The following is a 26433-nucleotide window of genomic DNA, read 5'->3' as shown; positions in this document are numbered from 1 at the left end:
TCTTGGTCTTCTTCAGGGCTTTTCTGGACAACAAAAATGATTCCTTTCTAGCAAACAATCAGATTCCTGCAGGTGGTGGCTCAGGGTCTCAAAGCACTTTGTGTATTCCTAAGAATCAGTTGAGTAATTTTACAAGTGAAATAAGGAAGGGAGCAGTTAAAAGAAGAAAACAACCACTTCACTCCTGTGTTATGCTTTTCGTCTTGGAACATTTTACTGTGGCTCTGAAGAAACTGAATGCACGAGAGTCTCAAGGTGCACATCCATGCCCTGTAAGCTGGACCAGCATCTTTCTCTGGTAAAGTAAAGCAACAGATTCTTTGTCATAAGACAAGCTTTTAGCAGGGAGCACAATGCTGAAGCCTTGTGCTCTGTCCTCTCATCATATGCTACCCAGGTAAGAGGAGGATGCTAAGAATTTAATGCAAAGAGCTGATGAAATTCTGCATCCATCTTCCACACAAATGTGCACTGCCTTCTAGCTAGAGCATCTGCAGTGCAAATTAAGTCACTTAGCATTGCAGTGGCTAACTGATTAGACTACTAACGAAGCATGAGCCCACAAGATTGCTTTATATAGTCAAAATTTCTAATTAATTCTCATACACATAAGCAATCATTGAGTTAGTTCAGCTAGCACATCAAAACCAGATGAAAACACCAAAGGCTGAGCAAATCAGTCTTCCCAAGGTAGATGAATGAGAGGCTTACATGACTAATGCCAACAGGACAGAGGCACGGAACTCCCTGTGGGTGTAAAGACATAAGATCCTTTCCACTTGTTCATCATCCTTATGTGCCTTTAAGCGCTGTAATCCTGGAATTAGAAAAGCAGGCTGTTTAGAAACACCACAGTAGGTAGCCTTGAGGTTGTGTACGTATTCTGTAGCTGTAGGCACTCAATTCAGTACATGTCAAGACCAACCTTCCAGCATTGCCAGCCACTGTCTGTCCATGGGCTGGTGTGTCCTCACAAGGTCAGACCCCCTGCACAGTGAAGTCACTCCTAAAACATCTGCAGAGATTGTAAGATATAAAAAAAAGAACAGGGAAGGGCTGCAAATCACTATTATTCGCCAAATAAATCAGATGTACATTATGACTTGGGAAAGCAGACAAGAAAACACTTAGAAATGTAATAAATGTGAATTGCTGCAGACCCACCAAACATAGATTCAGTCCCCTAATTGTATCAGTTATTTTTTACAACTGTGATCTCAAAGATGTTAAGTTTTGCTAAGATGCATTTGCAAATCACTTTGATTACTATCTGTGAAAAGTGTGAATGTGTTTAAGAGCTTCTGCATACTCGCTTGGGCCCTCTGACCCCTCCTTGCAGTGTCCTGAATCAGCCAGCAGAACATTAGGCACTTTAGACGCTTCCTACTTGAAGCATTCAGACAGTCCTGGAATTACTGGGGCTTCGCAAATGGAGAATCTTTGTACGATCTGTCCTTTTACTGATCTCAGGGCGCTTACAACTGACTTTGCTTCTCACATTTTTTTCTCTCTCTCTTTCTTTCATTTTTTAATCAGATACGCTTTACTGTGAAGAAGAATTTGACCATTTACTATTGTATTCAAAGAAATAAGCCTACTAGACCAAGCATTCAAGGTAATTTCATTTTTGCAATAGGAGGTATAATTGAAGAATCGTGTTTTCAATGTAAGACGCTATCTAAAACTAGTCACTGGTATGAACCCTGGTCAACTACATACAATCGTCTCTAATACGGCCTTTGATAGTATTCATTGAGCACTCCAGAGCAAAGCCTCAAAAAGGGCATTGTATGAAATTAGTTTCCAAAAGAACTAGAATAGTAACGGAAGTCTCTCTGAATTAATGACAATCTTAAAATCTCAACTGCTTTGAAAGAGTGCATTAATCCACAATGAAAATGTTTGCACAGCATTTAAAATACACAAACAGGATTAACAAAGAACTTGCCAAGGACAAGGCAGAGCTGATTTGATTTCAAGACCAAAAGGAGAGTTCAGCACCTTAACTTTGCTTTTTAAAGAGGTTTCCAGAGAGAAACTATAACTATATGAGGGAAAAAAACACAACCTTCTCTTCCTCTCCCCCAATTCGAACATGGCAAAATTTATTTAGTAACCAACTATCACTGTTGTAAATATAAATCTAACTGCTTATTGATGTAGCATGATTGGCATGAGGTCTGTAACAGCACTGCCCATAATCACTCTTTCCAGCCACTGTTGTAAGGCAGCCTGAGTCTGTAAGAGCCTCCTGTACCCCAGAGCTCTCTGGTGGTCATACCAAGATCAATAACAGCAACTTAACTGGCCCAAGGAGCAGGATCTGTGAGCAAGTACTTTGGGGTCTTTCTAGTTACACAGCTCTGCAGCCTGTGAAGGGAAACACCTACCTGAGCACTGGACCAATTCTGTGCCAAAGGCAGCAGAGGTACTTCTATGGCAGAAGGCATCCCTTCTATCTCATACCCCTACTTTATGATGGGATGAACTGACTCCTCTCTCTGTTGCCTGCGGAAGAAGGTTAAGCCACAAGGTTGGACTAGATAATCAAGCTTCAGAAAGCTAAAATTAGATGAGGAGGATCCTACCCAAAATGTTCTGGGGCTTAGGCTTCTGCGTACACGGATGTGTGCATCTACACGCATCTACGTGCACATCTATGGACACATAGACCGTTCCCAGCACGCACTGGTTCTCCCCAGCAAAAGTTTGGCCTTTATAACACACAGAGCATTCTGGGTGCAGAAAGAAATGAGAGAAAATCTATAGCACAGAAACCAAAGGCTGCCAAAAGAAAATAACAACTGCTTGACTGCACCTCTGTGAGGATGACGGTCCCACCCAGAGAGCCTGTTTCTCCCTGAGGCTTTTCACCAGCTTCTCATTTCTCCTTCATGTTCCCTTTTGGGCCAAGCAGAGCTGTAGCACTGGATCTGAACTTATTATCACTGTTCAAAGAGAGATTGCAATGCTGCACAGTGTGGGTGAAGGACAAAGGCAGACTGGAATAAAGGTTAGCCTCAGGAAGATGAAACGGCATCATCTACAAATTGTCATGTCTGAAAGGTTTAGGCTTCAGAAAGCTCATTCCTCACACAGAAGAAACAATTTCTTACCCGTGTTGGTCTCTGCCTTCATTTCTGCAGCAAGTCAGGCCTGGCCTGGTGACCGCACTGCTGAATGCGAGATGAGGTCTTCCTGCCCTCTCTGTCCTGCTCCTCACTTCTAAACTTGCACATCTGCACACACATCTTGGCACTGGCACTGGGGGGGACCCTGTTGCTTAAGGTGAATTTAGAATGAGATGAACAGGGATTGATTTGGGAGCAAAGAGCAAACCTCTGCTAAGCCTTAAAACCTGTTCTTAGCAGACTTTTTGATTGTGTGCATGCTCACATGTATATACTTCTGCAGTAAGAAACAGTACAGCAAAAATAATTAAACACACGAGGAAAGAGGCTTCCATCTAAAAGGTGATTAAAGAGACAAGCATTGTTTAGTTTGCAAAACACGGGAGTAAAAGATGATATAACAGAAGCAGGGAGAAGGAGCTATTTATTCTGTTTTCTCTCCAGAACAAATATGCACGGAAAGGTGAAGGAAAAACTCTGAAAGCATTTGTGCAGTGAATAATCAACCCCACAACTCATCGCTGCGGGATATTAGGCTAATTTTTCAGGAGTGTTTCTAAATGTTTCAGATGCTACAAATAATAAGTCTCAGTTACTGAGGTGAAGGAAAAGCACAACTAATCTCCCCAGATTGTAAGGACTGTCAGTCCCTGTCCTTGTGCTTGGATTAAGAGATGGAATTTTTGTCTCCAGAGGAATGGCATTATTTATTTATCAAGTGTATGATATGGGAGTGCTTTCTTCCTTCAAGCAGGAGGTTCTGTAGAAGGCAATTAAAAGGGTCAGTAAATGCAGCTGTATGAAGTCAGTATTGCCAATAGATTTCTCCCAGAATACATAAACTTAGCAATGGTCAAGTGGCTCAGGTTTAGTTATTTCATTCTCAGCGAGTTGTTTTCCCCCAGAGAACTTCAACTTCAGTGAGGTAACAGTCAAGGCTGTGAATGAAAATGGAATTAAACATATTCATGTCCTTGGCAAGTTTGTTGCTAATCCTGCTTGTTTCTACCCACTTGTAAATGCTAAGTAAACATTTTTCATTGTGGATATAGCCTGTTTTGAAACTGTTGTACTCCAACACTGTTGCACCTCCAGTATCACCCCACGTTAGCAGCGAGCACAGTCCCCTCTGCCCCAAGCAGTGCTGACAGCAGCCTCGGAGAGCAGGGATCGGGGTGGTGATGTGACACGGCATCCCTGTGCCACGCTGCTGGCACTGCTGGGGGCTGCGCTTCCTCAGCCCGCGCCTCCTCAGTTTGTGCTGTCGGCTCTGGAATGCGCTGGGAAGCAGGGAAGGTGCTGCTGCGGCCAGAATTAGTACCTGCTTAAAATGAACATGTCTACAGAGAAGGAACCGTCTCTTAAAAAGCATTTTAAATGCTACTTTTGGCTTACGAATAGTTTTCTCGCAACTGTCAGGCCATCTGCTTGGAGGGGGGGTTCTGGTACAGTCGTGAAAAGGAACTTAAAATACACTCCTCTCATAAACATCTTTTGTTGGGAAAATCCACATGCATCACATAATGCAGTAAATGGCAGCGCAGGCTGAACCGAATCGTTTCTAAATGCCGAGGATGCAACCTTGGCTACGGCTCCCGCCTCCCCTCTGTTAATAAGCACGCTTTAAATGCACACTTCGACACATTCTCTTGCAGCCTCGGATTGGCAGCACCCACCTGCTGGGAAACATGCTCAGAGAACTTCCTTGGGTACATCCAAAATACCAAACTGGCTTGTGGGCAGGAGAGAAACAGGCTTCTGCAAAGCAGCTCTCGCAGAGATTACATCATTCTCCCAGCCAATTTTCTGCCTACACTGCACCATTTTGGGGGGGGGGGGGGGGAATACATCCATGTGTATACAGTCAAAAAGGCCAAATTAAGGGTGTGCAAGCACATCTAATTCCAGTGCTCCCTAACTTTGGGGAGTTTCAGCTTTCAGACCTGCTCAGTGCATGAATATATACAATGCATACATAGGCACATCAACATTTCTGTAGTTTGCATGCTTAGAATATAAAGCCGAGCGCATGAGAATAGTGTTATGCTTCCCTTACTTGTTCTGTTTGTTTTCACCATTCATTGGTCATTTTATGTTTACCCACTTTTTGTTATTTTAATGTAAGTTCAAGTATACAAAATGCGACTTTTCTTCTGCATAAAAATGCAATAGAACTTCCTGGCTTTCTTTCTAAACAGATTTCAGCAGGAATGTTGATGGGATGCCGTATAACAAGTAAAGAAGAAATACTGTTTAATTATCTTCCATATAAAATCCAATAAAACGTTCTGGCTTTTCTTATTTTTCTGTACCGGGGATTAACACCAGTGTCTTTGTGATGAGAAATCTGCATTCATGGCTCCTCTATTTAGATTTAAATAGGAATTATAGTTCTTGGCAGAAAGGGATCTGTCAAATATCACAGCATTTGTGGCAGGTGGTCACTGCATTGCTCAGTACAGACACTGCCTGCTTAACCATCGCCTGCAGTAAACAGCAAAAGTCAATTATTCTCTTTGTAAATATTTTATTTCTATTTTTGGAGGGTAACAAACATCTTTTCAGTGCTTAGCTGAGACCTTCGTCCATGGATCAAAATCCTGCTGAACCTGTGCTTGCGTGGTTAAAAACCTGTGTAGCAATCCAGGGATACCAGTGGAGCAGCCACTGTATATTCAGCTTCATAACACAATCCTCTCCTTTGGAAACCTTTAATGACTTGGCTGGGTTGAAGTGGACAACGCTAAAACTTGTCATGGTTGTTATCATTGCAGCTGCCAATTAGTACGACAATCATGTATTATTATTTTGCCAAGACCCCTTTCCTCAGTTAAACTGCATTTTGAATAGAAATAGTGGGGAATAAAGGTCTGTTTCCTTGTATTTAGCATTTTGAGAGTTGGAAAGAAGGAGGTCTGGTTTTAACAGCAAGACGAATGTGTGCAGAGTGGCCTTGCAGAGGTAACCTGAATGCACACTGAGGAGCAAATGTGAAACAAGAGCAGATCTCTGAGGGTCAAATGCCTTGCAAAAGTGCATCGTTAAGAGGGTAAACCTCCTAAATAAAATGACAGTACCTAGCACCAGTGGCAGAATCAGTCCCAAAACCACTATGGTGGGGAAAAACCTCTAAAGGTGCTGCAATGCATTTCAGATCCTTGTTTGAACCTTCTCTGAACTCTTCAGGCCATTAACTTACCAGCTCATCTCATTTAAACAACGTTATAAAAATAATCAAGTACTTCTGCCTCCATAAATCAAAGTTGAATACATTTACCTTAAAGAACCGGGATTTTCTTGGGTATTTACTCCTGACATTCAGGAAACAGAAGGAGTACAAAATGTTAAGGAGAAGCAGAACTCTCTGAGATGGGGCTGTGGGTAATTTTCCCTCTAAGCCTGTTTGGTGGTAAGTTAATTGACTCCCACATTACTGCAACAGCGATGTACTAAAGCGCTGGGTGCTCATTCCCTTCGTTATTTGACTGGGAAAGGCCATCTGTTCTACCCCATCCATCCACATGCACAGCATCTATTGTTGTCGATAGGATTCACACACACGTGGATCAAGGCAAGCATGTGCCTCTAACTGTTTTGAACCCTAGAACATGGATTTTTCATTTCCTTTGTTTCTTTGTGCTCACCCAGTAATAATACTTGTCATCTGAGAATTCATATTGATCTTGTCATTGCCTTAAAATTGGATGACAATTACTATCTTTGTCAAAATTCGATCTGATGAAATGGCTCCAATTAGGAAGGGAAAAGAAGGAATCCATCACGGCAGGGTGCATTGCATTTGGCTTTAAGGCAGGGAAGCTTCTCTTAAAGGCGAACTGTTGGAAGAAGCAAACGGGAACAAGAAACAAGGACACAAGTCTCAAAAGCCACAGGAATGAGGTATATGTGAAATGAATGCAGTTCATATCCTTCTGCAAATGTGACTTGGAGCTCATCTGAAAACAAATGCCAGGAACTGTTGTTTTCCCCTCCTGGTCTGGTCAGACACAGCGGCAGTGGATGCCAGCCCTTCGTGCATTTTCAGATCCAGTTCTGATCACTGATGTAATTATAATGCATTATTTGCTGAAGTTCATGAAATGATAACAGCATAATTTACAGTATGCTTCCAGACACTGGTCTCACCTTGAAACTAAATGCAAAGAGGCAGTAAACGATTTAAAACCAAAAAGAGCAAGTGTACTTCCATCGCTACTAATACTGGCACTAAAGCAAACAACTCATCCCTGCTAATTGCAAATGAAACTGTGCTAATTGCAGAGTTTTTGGTTTATAAATTGGCCCTAAAAGTGAGTGTGCACATTTGTGTGTGTGAAAGGGTGGGGGAACCTTCTTCCCAAACAAAGATGTTTGTTTCATATGGAGGGAAAGTTTGATTCAATCAAAAAACTGCCAGTGTTTCGCTTCCAAGCAGGAAACAAAGGGGCAGTCAGCAATTCTGGTAAGGCCCTGCCTGGGAGCTGGGTGATCTGTGCGAGTGCTTGGCTCTGTCTGAAGGACTGGGAGCCTCCAGTCACCCAGCAGAAGGATCTCAGCTAAAGGCCAGTCTCAGAATCTGGTTTGGGTTGGAAGGGTCCTCAAAGCCCATCCAGCTCCAACCCCTGCCATGGGCAGGGACACCTTCCACTAGAGCAGCTTGCTCCAAGCCCCTGTGTCCAACCTGCCCTTGAACACTGCCAGGGATGGGGCAGCCACAGCTTCTCTGGGCACCCTGTGCCTCAGCACCCTCACAGGGAAGAGCTTCTGCCTAAGAGCTCAGCTCAGTCTCCCCTCGGGCAGGTTAAAGCCATTCCCCTTGGCCTGTCCCTACATCCCTTGTCCCAAGCCCCTCTCCAGGTTTCCTGCAGCCCCTTCAGGCACTGGAGCTGCTCTCAGGTCTCCCCTTCAGGAGCCTTCTCTTCTCCAGACTGACCCAGCCCAGCTCTCTCAGCCTGGCTCCAGAGCAGAGCTGCTCCAGCCCTCGCAACACCTCCGTGGCCTCTTCTGGACTCGCTCCAACAGCTCCATGTCCCTCTTGTGTTGGGGTTTCTCTGAACTGGGCCAGTAAATGCTGTTTCCTCACTAGGAAAAGTGTGTCAGGAATGGGGCTTTTGGATTTGTACAAGTCTGCGAGCTGCTGAACATGAGACTACGCAATCTTCCTCCCTGAAATACCACATTTCCTTCACATGGAAGAGCTCCACAAGCAACTGAGGGAACCCAACCAAGCACACCATGCTTTTAGCAGGTGGTTACTTGCTGAGCTAAAAATGTAGGATTCGTGTGATGAAGAAATGAGTCACCACACCTCGAACAGCAGCAGGCTCTTTGGTACAAGAAGGTGGGTGAGCTGATGCTAACAGGTCTTCCTCTAGCAAGCGGGGTAGACATGATTTCCTTAAACCAAAGTCTTTCTGTTTCCATTAGCTAAACCTACTTACAGATTCTGACCTACATTTGCAAGAGCTCCAGAATGCGACAGAACCGGGGAATTTGGTATTTGCTAGAATATGCAATCCAACCCATCTGAAAACACTATCTGCTAACTGAGCAAACACGGCAATCAGAAAAGTATACAACCCCCATGCAATTGTCCTGGACTTGTTTGCAACACACTGCTATTAATGAGCATCTGGGATGAGTATGGTATCTGGTACTATGGATCTCATGATCTGTACAATAATGGCTGATTTTAATTGACTTTTGCTTCATATAGCAAATCCCAATTGGAGAAGTTCCAGGATGCTGCTAGTGAAGAACTGTGGGCGGGTGCATGTTTTGAAGTGATGGTAAACATTGTGACATATACTGTGTGTACCACATATTCTCATATGCACATTTTGACTTTTGTTGCCTTGGCTTTCACACAGCATCGCTAACAGAGACATTCCTATTTGCCAGTTTGAGTGGAAATCTGTTAATATGTGAATACTGCTCGCCAGCATGTACCACCAGCACTGGACTTCCAGTACTTCTCCCATGAAACACCCAGCCCTGTGCGCTCAGAGGGGCTCTTTGCTCCCGTTTGAGCAGCGCTGGTGGGATTGGGCAAATGAGGAGTGATGAGAGCTGCTATTAGAAACCGTAACGTTGGGAACTTGTAACTCAGCTCAATATGATCCATTATTTACCAGTGTAACATCACCAAGAAGGTCTTGCTCCTTTACTGCCACAAATTCTTCCTTCCAAGAGATGCTGGTAGCTAATGCCAAGTTGGGTTAAGCCATTTTACCACTTAGACTACTATGGGTATTAAAATACCTTTAAAGGTCTGGGACTAACAGCCAGATTACCCGTATAATGTATTTTAATGATTAGCCAGCCCTTCTGCTTGAACTGAAAATTGTCCTGAATCCACAACAGCTCTTTGGAAACCTGGACTCAGCCAAGATTTGAACAGGTTTTTTAATCTGAGGCATTAAAAAGTCCCCTGCTACATATCTCATCCTGCTGGCTGCAATATCGTGTGGCCAATACTAGACTAACAATTTGGGTTTAAGCTCCTTCTAGAACAAACATTTGCATCACATACAGCAAATCTACAAGACATTTACAGGCGCTGAAGCTATGTGCATCCTCTCCCTAGCATTAGAGTGCCCAGGGCGCAGGGAGGGTGCTGCCCATGCCATTGCCCATGGTCCCCACAGATACTCCATTAGAGCAGCATCTCCTCTTTACCACTGACATAGGCTTTTTAAAGGGAAGGCACAAAAGAGGATACACTTTTCCTCCCTGCAGCACAACCACTTCTCACAGAGACCACCTGGTTGCAGATAGCTGTTAGACAAGATTCATGCAGGAGAGATTTGTGTCTGTGTGAGGGAGCCAGTGCAAAGTAGCTGCTCAAATCTGCTGTGCTGAACACACAATGAAAAAAATGCTGGTGAATGGGTGTTTCTGTGAGGTAATACTCCCATCACATCCAATTCTAACATTATCCAGCAAACTGCCTTGCCAGGAGCCTTCTTTGTATTGCAGGAAGCCATCTGTGATGGTAACTAAAATGAGAACAGAGCAGGATTCGCTGTGGAACGCTCGTCACAAGTACTCCCCTCAAGTGCACTCTCTGTGGTTCCCATGTTGTCAGAAGCAGCATCTCTCCGGAGGTGAGGAAGGTGTTACCTGCACAAGACCGACCAGAACGACCCCAAAATGGACACTGTGCCTTTCACCTACAGCCTTTCACAGGGGGTCTGTCCAACCTCCATGGCTGGAACCATAATTCGTCCTTGGCTGAGACCATTAATTGCTATGGAGATGGTGGGTGGGACAGCAGATCATTCTGAACACGTTATCTAAAGCCTCAGTTTCAGTCTTTTTAACATATCTCTTGGCAGAAAGTGCTGATTGTTTTCATTGATCTCGGCTGCTTCTGGTTTAATTTTTCTTTCTGTATCTCCAAGTCTCTATCTTGGGTCTCTTTCTTTGCCAAACTATTCATTTACTGCAGGATAATCATGAGGTTTTGTTTCAGATAACTTCCTATTTTGTCCATCTTTCCGTTCTATCGTCCATGTATTTTGCTCTGCAAATTTCGCCTTACCTTGCAGTGGCAAGTGGCTATGTGCTAATGCCAATATTACTTCTTCAGAATCCTCTTTCCTTGCATCATCCAGGGTTTAAGTGGAAAGCCTTCAGCACACTGCAAATATCACTCCTGAGAATACCCATCTTTTGAGGTAGCTGATTTTAATTAAAGAATACTCTCTCTCCCACCCCCCTCCTCTCTTTGGATTATACTTTAATTTCAGTCTCTATCACAACAGTAGATACTTCTTAGATAAAATGTATTTTCATCTCTTTTCACCCATGATTATCTGCAGTTCTTAAACACTGGGGGTCAGATGCCGGTCCCTAGTTGATGTAGTTCAGGAATAATTCTATTCAAAGGAATTAATTCAGAACAAAATTGGCATTAAGTTCAAAATAAGACAAGATGTTCATAACATTTTGCTCTTATTACCTATGCGAGAGTGAAGCTCTCAGAATTATCAGTAATCACAATTGTGGTAATAAACAATAATCTCTGAAAGGTATTAACACCTTTACCTGAGCATTTTAGACATAAATGCATTAAACTGCTGTCATAGGATGAAATGTCATTATCCTAATTTTACACAAGGGGAATAAAAGGTGGCAGGAAGTTAGGAAAGCAGCTGAAAGTCATAACAAGAACTGAACCATCTCCTGATCTCCTGCTTCTAATCCCCTAAGCACAGAGAGAATCTGCTCCCAAGGGATATAAAATTGAGGTCTTGAGAGGTAATGGTTATGAAAGAATCAACACTATTCCAACACAAGTGCACTTTGAGTTTCTGCCTCCATCTTCTTGCCAAATGATGACTGAAATACTGTCGGTATCATATCTGAAATGGTTTGTGCACGATTAATTTGCACAGTCAGACCATTTCCACATTTCTCACAGAAGGGTGGTTGAAGTATGGTCCTGGGCAGACAAAGTCCAGCTACAGATTTAAAGCTTTACTGCTGCAAAGGAAGCTGGAGGGAAGCCGTGCCACTTTTGAAGCCAAAAGCAAAGCTTCTTATTATGGCAGAACATGGATCCTGGCCAGGGTCCCTATGGCTGTGAGGACCCCCTGCAACCAATCAGTGCTTCTTCATATGTAATGTATGGATGTGCATATACATACATATCTATATGTGTGACAGTGAAGCACAGATGAATATAAACCCACAGAGAAACTATGGGATGAGTTCAAGTTGGCAAGACGGGCTTGATCTATTTTCTGTCTACTGAGTGATATGAAGCAAGTTGTTGAGTCATTGCACCAGCCATTATTATAAGATTGGTTTTCCCCCTTTTCTTTTATCTGCTTTTTGCTTCCTTGTTTCAATGCCCACTCCACAATATAGATAGGCATCTCTGCTTGGCCATGCACTTCTGATCTACACAGAATCAAAGACAAAACTATGCATGTAAGATAAGTGTAGGAATAAAATGTGCCTTGGCAAAGTGCTTGAAACTGCCTTTCTGCCAGTAAGCCATTAATTTGCACTTCTTTGTTTTCTCCAAGCTCAGAAAAATTCCCATCTGCCTTGACTCACTATCTAGCACAGAAAGGAAGAGGTCCCTTTTCTGAGAATGGATGAAATAGGAAAGGTTTTGTATTAATGAAGAATGAGGCTTGGAATGCTGGGCTTTCTAACACTGGGACCAAAAATAACTTGAGGTCCTGCTATTTTAATTAACTTCATTATGATAAGTCTGCCTCTTCTCTCTGTGTATGTTTTTCCAGCTTTTGTCTTCCTGGCCTGCCTATAATATACGTATTCCCCTTCCTTCTTTCCTCTCGCTGAAGCTGAAGATGCAATCACATCTATGAGCCATCTGGTTTTCAGTTTACTCTTTTCCTCCATTGCACCGATGGGCTCTCTCGTTTTTCTGTCAGGCCAACAGTTTGGCTCCTGTTTGTCTAAGTTATGTTAACACGCTGTTCCTCTTTGGGCACTCACTCTGCCTATTGTATTTGCTGAAATTAAACACCAGGGATTGTCTTAATTTTATTTTCTTCATCAGCCCAGGGAATATCCTCTACCTTTACAGCTGCTCTTCCTCCTTTTGTTGTTCCAGGGAACATTTTACGACTCTTGCTAAATATAGGCTAATATCTTATTTTTCTGTCCTCTCCAGATCATTCCCTTGATGAATGGCCTGGGAATGTTCCTGTGCCCAGTGAGGAATCTACTCATATGGGGTCAGACCCCTCCCAAAGGAAGCGGAGGAATCCCTGCAGCGCTCCCCAAGGGACAGGAACCCACGATGAGCACAGTGAAGGGCTTGGCCACCCCCTGTTGTTCATTTCTGTTCTACACCTTTGAGAATGGGAAACCCCTTCCAGGGGTTTGTTCACCCATGAAATGAGTGGGTACGTGCAAGGAAGCCTCTTGCATTGCCATAGCCAACTACCGACACAGCCCAGCAAGGTTGTGCTGGGGAGGTAGACTTGTAACCCTGAGCTGTAGCAGGCAGCTGTAGATTCCCAAGATGGCTGGAAAGTTCCAAGTAATCACAATATGGAGCATAATGTGGACTTATATTTGTTACCTTACTTCCCTATAGTGCCTCCCCAGAGTCTTCCGAGGCATTCCATTCTTTAATAACCAGAAAGTGCTCAGAGATTTTTCTAATGAAAATGATATAAGAGCACACACAGTGTTATTATTAAAACCTCTCCCTTTTTCTCTAGGAACTGCTAAAATACATTTACAGTTTATATCCTTTTTGGTGAGCATTAAACTTTCTAATTTAAAACAATAAAGCCCTGGTTTGCTTGCTCACTTTCCCTTCTGTTTCAGAAGCATAAGTCACTTTTTAAACTCCTCTTATTTTGCTGAGTGATTTTTGGATTTCAATAAAAGTAACGCTGCGGTTACGACACTTTGTGAGATAAGCAAAGAGATTTTTTTTTACAGCACAATTATGGAAATTTTAAAGAATCTTATAAATATCCTGCTATTTGCATATATGAGATAAGCATATTTTAGTAATGGCTATGACAGGCTAGCGAGGAAAATGTGTGGGACAGCTATAGAGCAAATACATCCAAACATAGCCACAGGGTGGTGGGGTGCGTATGCACGTGAGCAGAGAAGCCGATGCTCAGTGGGCACAGGATCCCTGGGAGTGCATGGGGCTCCCTAAGGAGAGGAACCACCTAAAGCTCAGTTTTTCCACTTGCAGATGCAAGATCAGCATTCTTTTTCCTCTGTAACAAGGCATTTTGCTACATCCAGATGGTGTGCACTAGATATGAGTTAATACGCTGGGGGTTGGGTTTTGTTTCCTCTTCCCAGGGTACAAAGGCTTGGTTTTGCTTGGACCTCAGGGTATAGATGTGCTGTATCTTGGCTGGCCAGGCTTGGGGCTGGGGGACATGGGAGCCTGTGGCTTGTGCTGCCCATCCCATGGGCTTTGCCTGCTTGTGGCCATCACGCCTCATAGCAGCAAGGGTTAAGAGCCTCCCTACAGCACATCACTGATGCTAAGGCACAGCAGGCTGATGGTTACTCCAGGCTGCCCAAAGACTAACATAGCCCTAAATGTTCCTGGAAAACCCTGTCTTCAGCACAGGCCCATGTCTTCATTTAGGATGGAATGAGCATGTAGCCATAGCTGCCTGAAGTTTCCAAGAGGCTGAATGAACTGAACTGGTCTGTGCACGCTCTTATTCTTTTATGTGCCTTTGTATTTTTAAGTAAGAAATTGCTCTTCTGGTCATGCTTCAGAGCCGTTAGGAAGCTCAGAAAATTAGTGTGGCAATTTCCTCTGTCCTTTGTTGGAGAGGAAGAGTCCACACGCACAAAAACTGCACTGGCATCTCAGCTGCATAAATAGCCTAAATTGCTGTCAAACAAAAAGGCGATTTAACTAACAGAACCCCCAAACAACCGACCCCCCCTCCACACACACTTTGCTGTCCCCATTAAAATGGCAGGTTTCCATTCTGTGGGTCTCCCAGCCATCTGCTTAGCCCTTGAAAGAGTCCTTGAGAAAGCCAAAAAATGAAAACCACTTACTTGCTGAAAACTAATCTTGGCTTCCTGGTGCCTCTGCTTTCAGGGGAGTTCCACTCGAGGCTTGATTTCTCTAAGTGCAGATCCTCAGTATGTCCTGAACAATTAGATGCCTTTGAGGATGTTGAAAGCTAGACATGAAAAAACAAATCAATCAGGAGGCTTGTTTGACAACTGACACTGTAATGCAAAAAACCCACCGCTAAATCACATCATCATTAAAGAAACACCCCAAAAAGCCTCAAACCCAAAGTCCAAACTTAACAGAAAACATACCAAACAAACCCTTGCCTCTAGGTTTTAAACCAGACATTTTTCTTACCAAGTTTTCATTAGTCTGCCTAGAAAAGAGAACTGCAGAGGTACACATCAATCTTTTCCTTCCCCTGCTGAGGCAGATGACCTTTATGAGAAGCCGAAGGTCCCCGGCTTGTGCAGCGCAGCCCTGGACCCTCCAAAGGGTGCTTGGGGGTTACTAATGGATTTCCTCTGGCCCCTGGTGGCTGCAGATGCTTCTTCCTCACCAGCGAATTGGGAGGAGATGGGGTGAGAGCAGCCTATGGGGTTACGGGGAGCCCCTAAACACAGCCCTGGGCAGAAGGTGGGTGCTGGCACGAGGCATCCAAAGGCAGCAAGCAGGATGAAAGCTCCCCAAGCTGCAGGCAATGATGTTGTAGTTTTAACCAGGCTCTCGCAGAAGCCTGGCCCTTCTGCAATGTAGACAGGTAGGATTACAAGCAATCGCTGATTCCCAAGCAGTTGATGTTCACAGGAGAAACAGAAGAGCAAGGGAAGGGGCAGTTTTGCCTGCTCAGCTAATGATCCTTGACTCTCTTACTTTGTGTTTGTGGTGGCCACCACAGTGAGGTCACACATGAAACTGTGGAAGCGCGAGGTGTCTTTATTAAACGTATCAATGGAGTTTATTAAATGGAACACAGGGTACTGGGTAGTGTAAGCTACCGCTGGATGGGCTCTGGGTCATGCAATCCTCCCGCCTTCGTGTCACCGGCTCTTGGATTAATACCATGAGCTCACAGCATGGGCCTGATTAGAAGGCCGGGTCCCAGATGGTTTTACCTCTGCCCTCTGTTAAGTCTTTGTTTGCAACGTGAGCAACAAGCTTTTCAGCTCATCACCACGGCTCCACATTCAGAGCGCTCAGGTCTTTAACCACCTCCGGCAGATGCCGTGTTCAAAACCCCTGTCCGGCAGGAGCAGGGCACAGAGGTGGAATCATTATCTCCTATTGTCCCACGGAGTGTTTGGGCTCTGGAAATTCTGCCTTTTTGAACATTTTTTGCTTTTCATCTTCCCCCCCCACACTTTTCTTCTCGTTTTCAACCTGCACCAGGAGGGCAAAGAGAAAAGGCTGCTGAAAGACGTTTTTAGCTTGCTTTCTCTCAAGGGATTCCAGTTCATGGCAATTAAACTAGTCGCTTTGACAGGAAAAAGTAGTGAGTTAGAGACCCTTCATCGTAACAAGGCACTTTTCCTCTTTGGAGCCCCTGGATTGCTTGCATAGACTGGGGAGGGCCAAAGATGGAGAAAGCAAAGAAAAGCTCAGGCTGCGCTGAGGGGTGAGGGAGTGTTCCATGTAATTCATGGCATGCAGATGGGAGGAAGGGATTTGGCATGATGGTGATCACTGTGTGATTAGAGGTGACAGGAACAGTAGTGCATGGCTGTGCCTACAGTACTTGTTAGCAGACTGCTGGCCTCTCAGAAAGAGGGATGTCTCTTTGTTAAATACAATACTTGAAAAATTAAGTGGATGGGACTCTGTAAAATGGAGGAAAGAGCAAAGGAAATCAAACGTGAGGACTTTGGAACTGTTGGGTGACACCGTTCTTCTAACAGCCACAACAAAGCATGACTAGATGTGGAAAAGTGGGACTAATGCAGCTTTAAGCCATCCCAGTTCTGGATGATCAGGGAACTAGGACATCTCAGGGACACAGGCCATGCTGCTGTCCAATATTGAGTGTATCAAGGCCCATTCAATGGTTTTATCACACTGACCACTCATACGGACTGCACAATGTGCTTTGCTCAGACAGAGGAAGTCCAAATTAGCCAGGAGGAGGATGCAACCACCTTGGGCAGCATCACTGACAGCTCTGCTCCTTCCAGTCCTATTCTCCCTACTGTAACACAAAGGGAACTCCACGTAGACCTTGCCCTGATACAAGAGGCAGAAGAGAAAGAACCCAAGCACTGTTAACCATGTTCCCAGCTTTGGCAGCATCAATGCCCAACACAGCAGCTGGAAGAGCTATTCTTACACATGACAGCAAATCCATGTTTCTGGGCTGATCCAAGCCTAGTGACTGGTTAACAGTCACTCTTTTATGTGATTTTAAAAAATAAAGACCGTTTTTCCTGCAGCTTAGCCTTTTTCTGCTCTCCAAAGCTTGGGCTGTGATTGATGAAACTGCCTCGCGTTGTCAGAACTTACTTGAACTAATATACAATGGAAATGCCTTTATCTGTGCTAATGCCAGATCCATGCCAGCCCAAGTTGTGTTTCTTTCCAGGAAACCCATGATATACACCTGGCAGCCTACTTGCCATTCTTCATGTTGGTTATTTACTGTTCTCTACCTTTTATCTATTCTATGAACATTTTGCCCTAATTGCTCAGCTATTTCTTGATAATCCTACTGCAGTTTGTCAAATCCTTTTATCCATTAATCTGTGAGACCCTTCAGTTGCTATTCAACTGCTACAGAGGTTTTTCACCACCAATGGCTGTCAGTCACATCTCCCTTCATGTCATGGTCTTAAAAGGAATATAATCACGGCTGACCGTAGTCATTTGTGGAGCCAATTAGATGGGAACACCACATCCTAACTTTTACTGTTCATCTGTACTAACACCCTTAAAGCTTCCTTTAGAAGCCAAGTTCTTCCTACCCCGAGGTTTGTGGGTATTCTGCTGTGTGTAGGTTTATTCTTAGCTGGGCAAAACCCTCATTCAGCAAAATGAAATCCTTCACCCTTGTTTGCTCCCACCTCGGGGCAGCACACCTTACAATGCAGCTGGGATTCCTGCCTCTTCTACTGAGCGAGGCGAGACCTGCCCCACTGCCTCCTGCTCTTCTTTACATGGACTGGAGCAAAACTCCTGCAAGCCTTATCTTAGGGGAGCTTGAACCACCTGTAAAGCAGAGTTCTGGCTTATGTGGATGCGTTTTGACAGAGACAATTAAACCTGCACAGGCCACTGCACACCAGGAGGCTGCAGAATCTGACATGTTCAGCACACTCCGCCATTAATATATGGAGGTGCTGCGTCCCATGCTCTTTCCCAGGACTAATTCCTAATTCATTAATCTGAGGGTCCCTTGTGCCAGCCAAGAGCTAGATATGCATCACCTTGTGCTGTACTGAACACAATGTATTCCAAGCAAGCACGACTGGTGTGTTGTGCCATTGGCCTTCCTCCAACAATATCATCCTCATTCCTTTTGACAAGGAGTTGTGGTGTCAGTAAGACTGAAGATACACAGACCTGGAACACGGGCTTTTGTGCCAGATTGGCACCTTCTTCCTGGCTAAGAGAGGCAAACCACATATGAAGAGGGTTCCTGCATTCAGAGAGCCCACCACTGCAGCCTGGGCTGGGGCTGGCTTCAGCCGTAACCAAGCTGCCTGGTTCTCTGCACCCTGCTTCCACTGCCTAGCTTTCTCTAAGAGCTTAGCTGGATGACGACTCACTTCAGTGAGCATCAGAATAAAACCCTGCATACAATTAAATGTGCCTTGCAGCACTCTTCGCTAGGCAGAGCGGTGGGGCTGGGCAGCGTCTGCATTAATTCCACACTCTGTTTATCACAAGTCTGGCCTTCAATACCTAGCATTGCTCCTAAATATATTACCTCTTGTTGCACTAATTGAACCTTTTGTCTGTTGGCTTTAAATCCTTCTTCCTGGGTTGCAGCCAAAAGCTTCTCTCCGCTGACAGGCTTGTCCTTCAGAATCCCTCCAGTTCAGGTATGATCCATATGTGATGTTACATGCTCCCTGGACCTGCAGGCTGCTTTCTCCCACATTCAGATGATGCGGATGTGACAGGTCACAGGAGCTTGCAAAATCCTTGAGGAGCTCACGTGCAACAATTTTGCTTCTCCTGAAATGTAAAAACCACAAACTTTTACCAACATTTCGCTGCTGAAAGGCGAAAGAAAAATGCATTTGCTAGCTCCATGTCTGAAAACCACTTAGCTCCTTGTACTATTGCAGCCGTAATTTCTGACATTTTAACAAGGAGAGGTGATGTTTGCGGAGCTACAGCATTTAATGCTCTGAAATCCACAGGCAGATGCATCTTCCTATCTCCCTTTAATACCAGCCACCCTGGGAATTACACCCACTGGGTCACTGCACTGACATTCCTTGATCCACCAGGCTTTCTGGGCTCTGCTTGGGTACTTACATCCTTTCTGCAGTCTTGGATCAAGCCCTGTTATTAAAGCAAAGGCATTAATCTTTCCATACTCCATAGTCCAACTTATCTCAGGCTTACGCTTGCAGAAAGGTAACTCACCCTCATCATGAGGTGGCATGACTATTTCAGGAACCTTTACAGGAGTACATCATTTTGTACGTAAGGCAATTAGGAGCGCTTCTCTTTCTGCATTATCCTTCCAAAGTTAGTCAGATCTAAGGTAACCCATTTTGTTTCAGGAATAGTTGCTGAAAAGCCCATTTTTATTATCCTGCACATGACACTGAATACAAGAAAACTCAGCCACGCTCTGCAGTGAGCAGTTTGCACTGGGAGAGGGTGTAGGAGCAGAGCTGATACACTCCCTGCACCACAGGAGACCACTGTACACTCTTGTCTCCATGATGTACTTCGTAGGCACCCACGCTATCACAAAATAGCAATTCCAATAGTCACTGAGGCACCAGAATCTAATAACAGCTCGGGCTCCCAGTATCTCGGTTTTCATTGCTACTGCACAGTTCTGCCAATTTATGCATTAAGACTCTAATGGGTTTTATAGTCCACCTAGCCAGGTCTTCTCCCAGGCTCCGTAGCTCCTTCCAAGCCCTGTTTCACATCTACTTCAAATCCCATTTCCAAGACTTATCCAGTCGAGACAAAACACTCGCTGCCTTCCTGCGGGCAGAGTGCCACACACTGCAGGACTGCAAAGTTCCCTCTCATCCTCCAGAGCTTTGGGCTGGTTTGTCCTCACGACCCTGAGTAGTGGAAGTTATTATCACTGCCACCAATGGCTTTGACCACATTTGTCTCTAGTTCCTTTTCTTTCCAAAGAACCCTCCCAGCCCCCCATTTATGTCAGCAGAGTTCCAGGTCCTGTTGTCATGCCTAACCTCTAGCACTGCGATTCTGAATCCCCGTTTGGAATCAATGGGCCCTCAGGCTCCCCCAGCAATAATGCAGCAGCTATCCCAGGAGTTGTTTTCTAGCAGTAATGATTCCAAACCCTCATCTGGGTTTTAATTTTCTTCCAGCTTCAATGCCAAACCAGTTCAAAATCCCAACACTCATCATAACAACCAGAGCCTACTTTCTCTCCCCACTGCAGGGAGCAGTGCCATGCAGAGTCCAATCAGTGGGCATTCTGCCAGCATTAGTTCCAGGATTTCCATCAGAATTGGTCTAACTGGGCTGTTTGCCTAAAGCCACAATCCACTCCACACAAATATCCCCATTCCATAGTGAAAGCTCAGCTTGGAGTAGTAACCAAGTCTTTCAGTGGTCTCTCTTTCATGCTGGTCCCTGTCTCCCTGCATTAGCGGCATTCTAAGCCATGATGGGATCCCCCATCTATACCATGACAGGATTCTCTTTATCCATTTATTTACTCTACTTATTACAGCTTGTAGCTCATTATGCAAAGGACCATAAGTTCCTGGGGTACGGCCTGGGTGAAATGGGATCATTCTACATGTCTCCATCCCAGTCATCACGGTCACTACTCCTTTCCCAGTCAGCACTGCAATCAGTCTATCCAGTACAGCTGACAACTTCTGCTTATTTTTCTCACTTGCTTGCTTACTGGAGTCTCAGAACTCAAGTGTTCTTGTTCACCCTATGTGGCAATGATTTGATTTCTATTCCTGCACTGCTCAGCCTCTCACAGCCTCGTGCTCATGGACTTGACTGCTGGGTTGCCACCAATCTGCCACCAGTAAAATGCAGTCTGGTGATGCCTTCAGACACCCCTTTCCCTGCCAGCATGTAGCAGAATAAAAATGGCTTGGTTTATATCTCTTCTACTGCACAACACTGGAGAAGCTCAGCGCGGCTCGTACTGCCTTGTACCAGGCAATGTGGGGGCATTTCCATGTGCATTAATACACCTAAACGCCAAAGCTGAGGAAAGACCAAGCCTGACAGCGGTGAGTCCTTGTTCAGATCTCTGGATGGAAGACAGCATCTTTTGGCTGCTGATGAGGACTGTGGTGCCCATGCACTATTACATCCTCTGGCTTCCCTTATACAGTCTAGTTTCAAAGGAAAACACTCCTCATCTGCCAGTCCCAACCCTTTGTCTCTAGGGTTAGCTTTGCAAATACAGCTTTGGGTGACTATATTATGTACGACTAAATGATCATTCTGTGAAACAGACACTAGTTTCCAACAGTTTTCCAGCCTGCTTACTTCAGATCTACCCATTTGCTTTGGGCTGGCAGGAGACCCACTGCGTGCCTAAGATACTCACGGTAAGCTGTGCTGTAGCCCATGTCATTTTCTGTATCATAACCCTTCTTATGAATGATCTTCTCACCTAGCCTCTGTAACTCCTCCTTGCTCATCCTATGTGCTCTTCCCTGTGAAGGTGGTGAGGCACTGGAACAGGTTGTCCAAAGAAGTGGTAAATGTTCCATCCCTGGCACTGTCCAAGGCCAGGTTGGAGAGAGCCTTGGGCAACACAGTCTAGTGTGAGGTGTCCCTGCCCATGGCATTGGAACTGGATGATCTTAAGGTCCCTTCCAACCCATTCTATGATTCTATGGTTTTATGATTCTATGGTTCTATGACAGAAAGCTGTAGAGCTCCTTCAAAAACATGTTGCTGAACATGGGAAGTACACAGAAAACAGATCTTCCTGCCCTTTTGTGGCATAACCCGTGAACCACACCACCCTTGGCTGTCAGGCAGAGTATGGTGCCTGAAGGACCATGCAGGGAGCAAGGGCTCACCTGCCCCATGGTGGTCCTCCTGTAGTGTGCGGGTCCCTGATGGCACTGGTTCCTCTGCACGTCTGCTCATACAAGTTGTGATTTCCCATGCTACACTGTGGCAGCAACGCTGCTCATGCAGTGAAGGACCCTGTGATTTGTGGCCCTATAAAAGCTGAAAAACTCCATCATTGCCTTTTATATATAATTGAAAACACAATAATTGACTGCAGTGTCAACTAAAGAAGGCAGGCAGCACCCTTGGAGATACACACACACATTGACGGGCACATACACACACACAGAGCCTCCTGCTGCCAGCCAGGCAGTGCTGCGTGACTTGTCTTAATGGAAGGCTTAAAATAAATCAGAATTATTTCCAGATTAGAGGGAGAAAAAGCCCTGTGAAGATGTTTCAGCCCAAGCACAAAGCACACAAAGAGAGCAGTCTCTTTGCCAGGCAGCACTGCGTTTTCTTTCCTGCGGTCCTTTGCTCTCTGCCCTCCTGCTCCCACAACCTGGCTTAACCTTCTTTTTCTGTCTGATGCAGGTGAACACAGCGCATTGTGAAGCTGCTGCATCCACCCCGGCGTGTCTGTGAGCAGTTATGTGCCTCTCAGACTTTCTGCTTTCATATTCTTCACAGAGGTTTCAGCCAAGCTCCCCAGACCAATGTGGCTCCTTTCTGAACTCAGTTTCTACAGCTTTCAATACCCGTCTACAACCATGGTACCTAAGACCATAAATTCTGTTCCTCCTGGTATGACTTAACCAAGACCTAATCCTACAGAGCGTTTGACTCAAGGCCATGGCATCTGGCAGAGTCCATAGCAGGGGATCAGGAATACATGGGAATGTTGTCCATGTCTTTGCCAGCTCAAGGCTCACAAATGCATCACACCTGATGGATCTGGTGCTCCCACCTCTGATGCTCTGAATATTGGTATTTCAGAGCAAAACTAAAAGGTTTTCTCTTCTGCAATGGTGGGGGAACCACTGCAGGCAACTCAGTCATTTCAGTGTCAAAGCACATGGGAACCCTGCATGATTTCCCTGGCGCTTTCACTGGAGAACAAAGCCTGGAAGACATGCTACATGGTATCTCATACAGCATAGGCATGAAGGAGATGGGAAGGGTGAGATGGGCATTGAAGGAGATGGGAGGAAAGAGGGACAAAGGGTGAAACAGAATCAAAACCCCTTCCCCAAACCCCACCATCACCCCCCCCTTCATCTCTTTACACTGGGAGAACTGCCCAAGTGTGTCATTTTGTTTACCTCGGGTGCTTTTAGGGCAAATCATAGAAACAGGCTGGTTTACTCTCTTTTTTAGGCAGTTTCACTTTCAGCTTCTTCTGCACAAACAACACGCTACAATTTGGGGGTTGCAAAGGCTGCAGGGAAATATTGATTTCCCCACAATAACACTAAAACAGTTCGACCCAACATTTTCTGAAGGCTTTTACAAAACATACATTTTGAGGGACAAGCCTGACTTGACAGACGACTTTTAAAGAGCGCTGCCTTTCTTGCAGCTGCAGTAGAGCTGTTATTTACTCCTTCTTATTACAGAAAGAGAATTGTTGGTGCTGGAAATGCCTTTTACTTAGGTAAGTAGCTCTAAAGTTCCAGATTATCTGGCTATGGGAAAAGGTGCAGTGTAAGGCAAGGAAAGTTCTAATTATTCAGCTAATTAAAAAAGCCTTAATTATAATATGGAATAATTAATTTCTTTTGATACTTACAACTCAGACACTCCCTTGTATACCTCAGGGGTCCAGAAGTCTTAGTGAATGTAACAATGGGAACTGCTTCTTAGAAAAGCCAGCTGTCTCTAAGGCTTTTCTTAGCTCGGCAATAGTTCTGTATATGAGAATAGGGACTGATGGCCAATAGCATAGCTATTCCTGAGCCATCAGATCTCAAATGCAGAAGGTCATATGCCACCTCCGCTATCAAAGCATTCCAAAAAAAGACACCAAAGTACCACGAAGTGCACTACTGCACTGCGCAAACCGCAGCTCAGCTCGGCTCAGCATCACAGCTCCAATCACAGCCCCCTGTGGGGTACCACTGGACTAGGAACTCCAGAGCCGGTCTTTCTTTAAAGCACTCTGTCCCACAGCCTCATCAGACTTCCTTCCTGCCTTGTGAAAGTGCTCCGTGTCATCCAGCCAAGTGACAGTCCAGGAGCAGTGCTGCTCCTACACCAGCTTTAATGTGCCTTCTGTCAGCGCTGTGCTCACAGGGGCACCGGGGATCACAGCTAACCCCTCCAGAGATGAGTAGCCCAGATGGACACACAGGGTCAGGGGATGCCAAGAGGGAAAGGAGGCTTATACTTCCACTCAAAGCCATTGCAGGGACCTTCTCCCTCTTTATGTGCCATTTGCCTCAATTAGAGAGCCCTAATCAGTGTAATGCAAGGTAACAGATCTTAGCTTCTATCCTCTCCTTCTGGGTGGTGACTGATGTTGCCACCTCCTCTGACTTCTGGGGCTTAGCTGCTCCTCTTGGCTAGGAAAACAGTCCAACTATGAAGGACGTGGGCTTTATTTGCACCCTAGTCCCTCACATCCAAAAACATATGCAGTGTCAACTGGGGTGGGAGGGGAAGCTAAAGACACCCTAAAGTCAGCTGGGAAACACTGAATATACTCAGATGTTATAAACCTCGAGAGTAAGGGATGGAGGAGTCAGTGCAGGGCCGCTGGGTCTGACAAGAAAGGAGCTATTTCTTGGGACATTTGCCTTTTTCCAAAGTTAGCCAATAGAAAAGGCTTGATTCAGTGAGGGCCTGCAAAGAATTGCTCTGGGAGATCAGTATCAGCTAACGTATTACTCTAGCATTCAATACACCATCACTTTTCTGTGTTCTCCCTTTACACATCAGTGTAAAGCAGCCACTGGGAAGTGTGGCGTGCCCAGGGAGAACCTGCTGACATGGAGCCAGCAGAAACTGATTTTTCATGCTATGCTGACTCATTTCTTCCGAAGAGCATCTTAAAAGGCCAGATTTCTGAGAGCTTTTGACACTCTCAGGTGCAGCATCTCAGCCTTAAAGTTGGTGACACTTCAGCACTATCTCTACCTTTCCATGTTTCCTACAGCACATCATGCAAGAGGATCCTTCCCCACCCCTTCATCCTCTTGGAGGCTTCTGGAGGTCAAGGCAGGACAATAACACAACACACAGTTGTTATATGCATGGTGATGGGCACTCAGTGGAACTGATTGTTAATATTACTCATAATGAACAATACATTTGCCCCGTTTCTGCTCCTGGTGGAACGCTAATTCCCAGTGAAAGCAGTTGTGGCATCTTATTTCTTGCTCAAGGCTCTAAATCTCTTCTCCACCCATTCATGTGTCATAGATAAGAGCCGCATTTACATCCCGTCAGTCACAGCCAGCTGCACAAGGAGGTGATGCCACTTCACGCAGGTTCGTTAGCAATGCAAGACCCTTGCTCAGAACAGTAAACTTCTTTCTGGCATCTTTGATGGCAAATCAGGAAAAGGAAAATTCAATTACATTTCAAACCCTAATAAAATTCACTTATCTTTGCTATTTTTAAAATATACCCTGCATGTGCCACTCACACGCGATCGTCTCCCTCTTAAAATGCAGTAAACCTTGTGTGCATCCTCACTCATCTCCTCTGTGAAGAATTAGACAGAATTAATAAGCTGGGATATTTGAATAAAATCCTTTTTATTTCATGGCCTGATTTTACTTCCATAAACTCTGCATTTATAGCAACCTCATAAATTACCAATGTATGTGGGAAATAAATACTCCTTGTCTCTCCTACTAAGCCTGCAGACTTAGCGAGCACATCTCTCAGAATCGCAGGAAAAGGAAAGGATATTTTCTTTTTGACTCATTCAACTGGAAATACAATTTTGAGAAAAGCAAAGCAGTGTTTCCCTTTCACTGTTTCCATTTCATTTGGGCTGATAAATGCCTCTGGGACACAGCATTTCTGGTTTTACCTTTTCTCAGCTGTCTGTCTTTCTCTCTTTCTCCCTCTTCCCCCCTGTTTCAACTGGCCTAAAAATAAGCCTGGCAGCTGCAGAGTGTTGGCTGTCATAGGGATCGTTGGTATATGACCTTCTGTCCATAATGGAAGAGGTCTGGTTTCCTCTAGACAGGCACTGAGCAAGCTGACTATCTCCACTGATGGCATTAACCAAAGGATGTTTCAGAGATGTCAACATCCCATGGTTAGGTAGGCAGCCAGATGTGAATGATGGGACTTCATTACAAACAGTCCTATCCAATAAAAGCATGTTAAGACTTCGAAAGAAAAGAAAGCCACTGTGAATTCATGTCCTTCTTTCTGCTGCTGCTGGCAGCAAGGCACTGAATTAGTGTGAAAATTGAGCAAAAATTAATCTTTGCTTCATAATCCATTATTGAAAAGGGAACACTCACTCACTATAATTTCCAAGTCACTGCTACAGCAAAGTCATTCTGAAACCTGTAAGTTTGCCATAGAGGAAAAATAGCAACATAAGACTAGGTCTTGAGACTTGCCAGAGTGCCAGACTCCTGATCTGCTTACTGCATTTACCATTCACAATTATGCATTGTAGTGAGAGCC

At 44.8% G+C, this 26433-nt stretch overlaps 1 long non-coding RNA gene across 7 annotated transcripts in view; it reads right to left on the bottom strand.

The window, feature by feature from the left end:
- The window catches only part of LOC130607770 (uncharacterized), a 344203-nt gene that overhangs the window by 560 nt on the left and 317210 nt on the right, over positions 1–26433 (bottom strand). For 3 of the 7 annotated variants that reach the window (XR_008974341.1, XR_008974346.1, XR_008974347.1), the window contains 3 exons: positions 18548–18798; positions 14670–14797; positions 712–817 (listed from right to left, as the gene is read on the bottom strand). This is a non-coding gene — a long non-coding RNA (uncharacterized LOC130607770). Of the gene's footprint in view, positions 1–711; positions 818–925; positions 1016–2390; positions 2949–3116; positions 3283–14669; positions 14798–18547; positions 18799–26433 lie in introns of all 7 variants that reach the window. The other 4 variants (XR_008974343.1, XR_008974342.1, XR_008974344.1 and 1 more) reach the window with 4 other exon arrangements.

This window comes from Pezoporus wallicus, unplaced genomic scaffold (genome assembly GCF_028554395.1).
Source record: "Pezoporus wallicus isolate ANWC-B61680 ecotype Strahan unplaced genomic scaffold, APGP_CSIRO_Pwel_v1 scaffold_6445, whole genome shotgun sequence".
In the NCBI taxonomy this organism is placed as follows: domain Eukaryota; kingdom Metazoa; phylum Chordata; class Aves; order Psittaciformes; family Psittacidae; genus Pezoporus; species Pezoporus wallicus.
The sequence above is the reverse complement of the archived record's forward strand: the minus strand, read 5'-3'. Positions and strand labels throughout refer to the sequence as shown.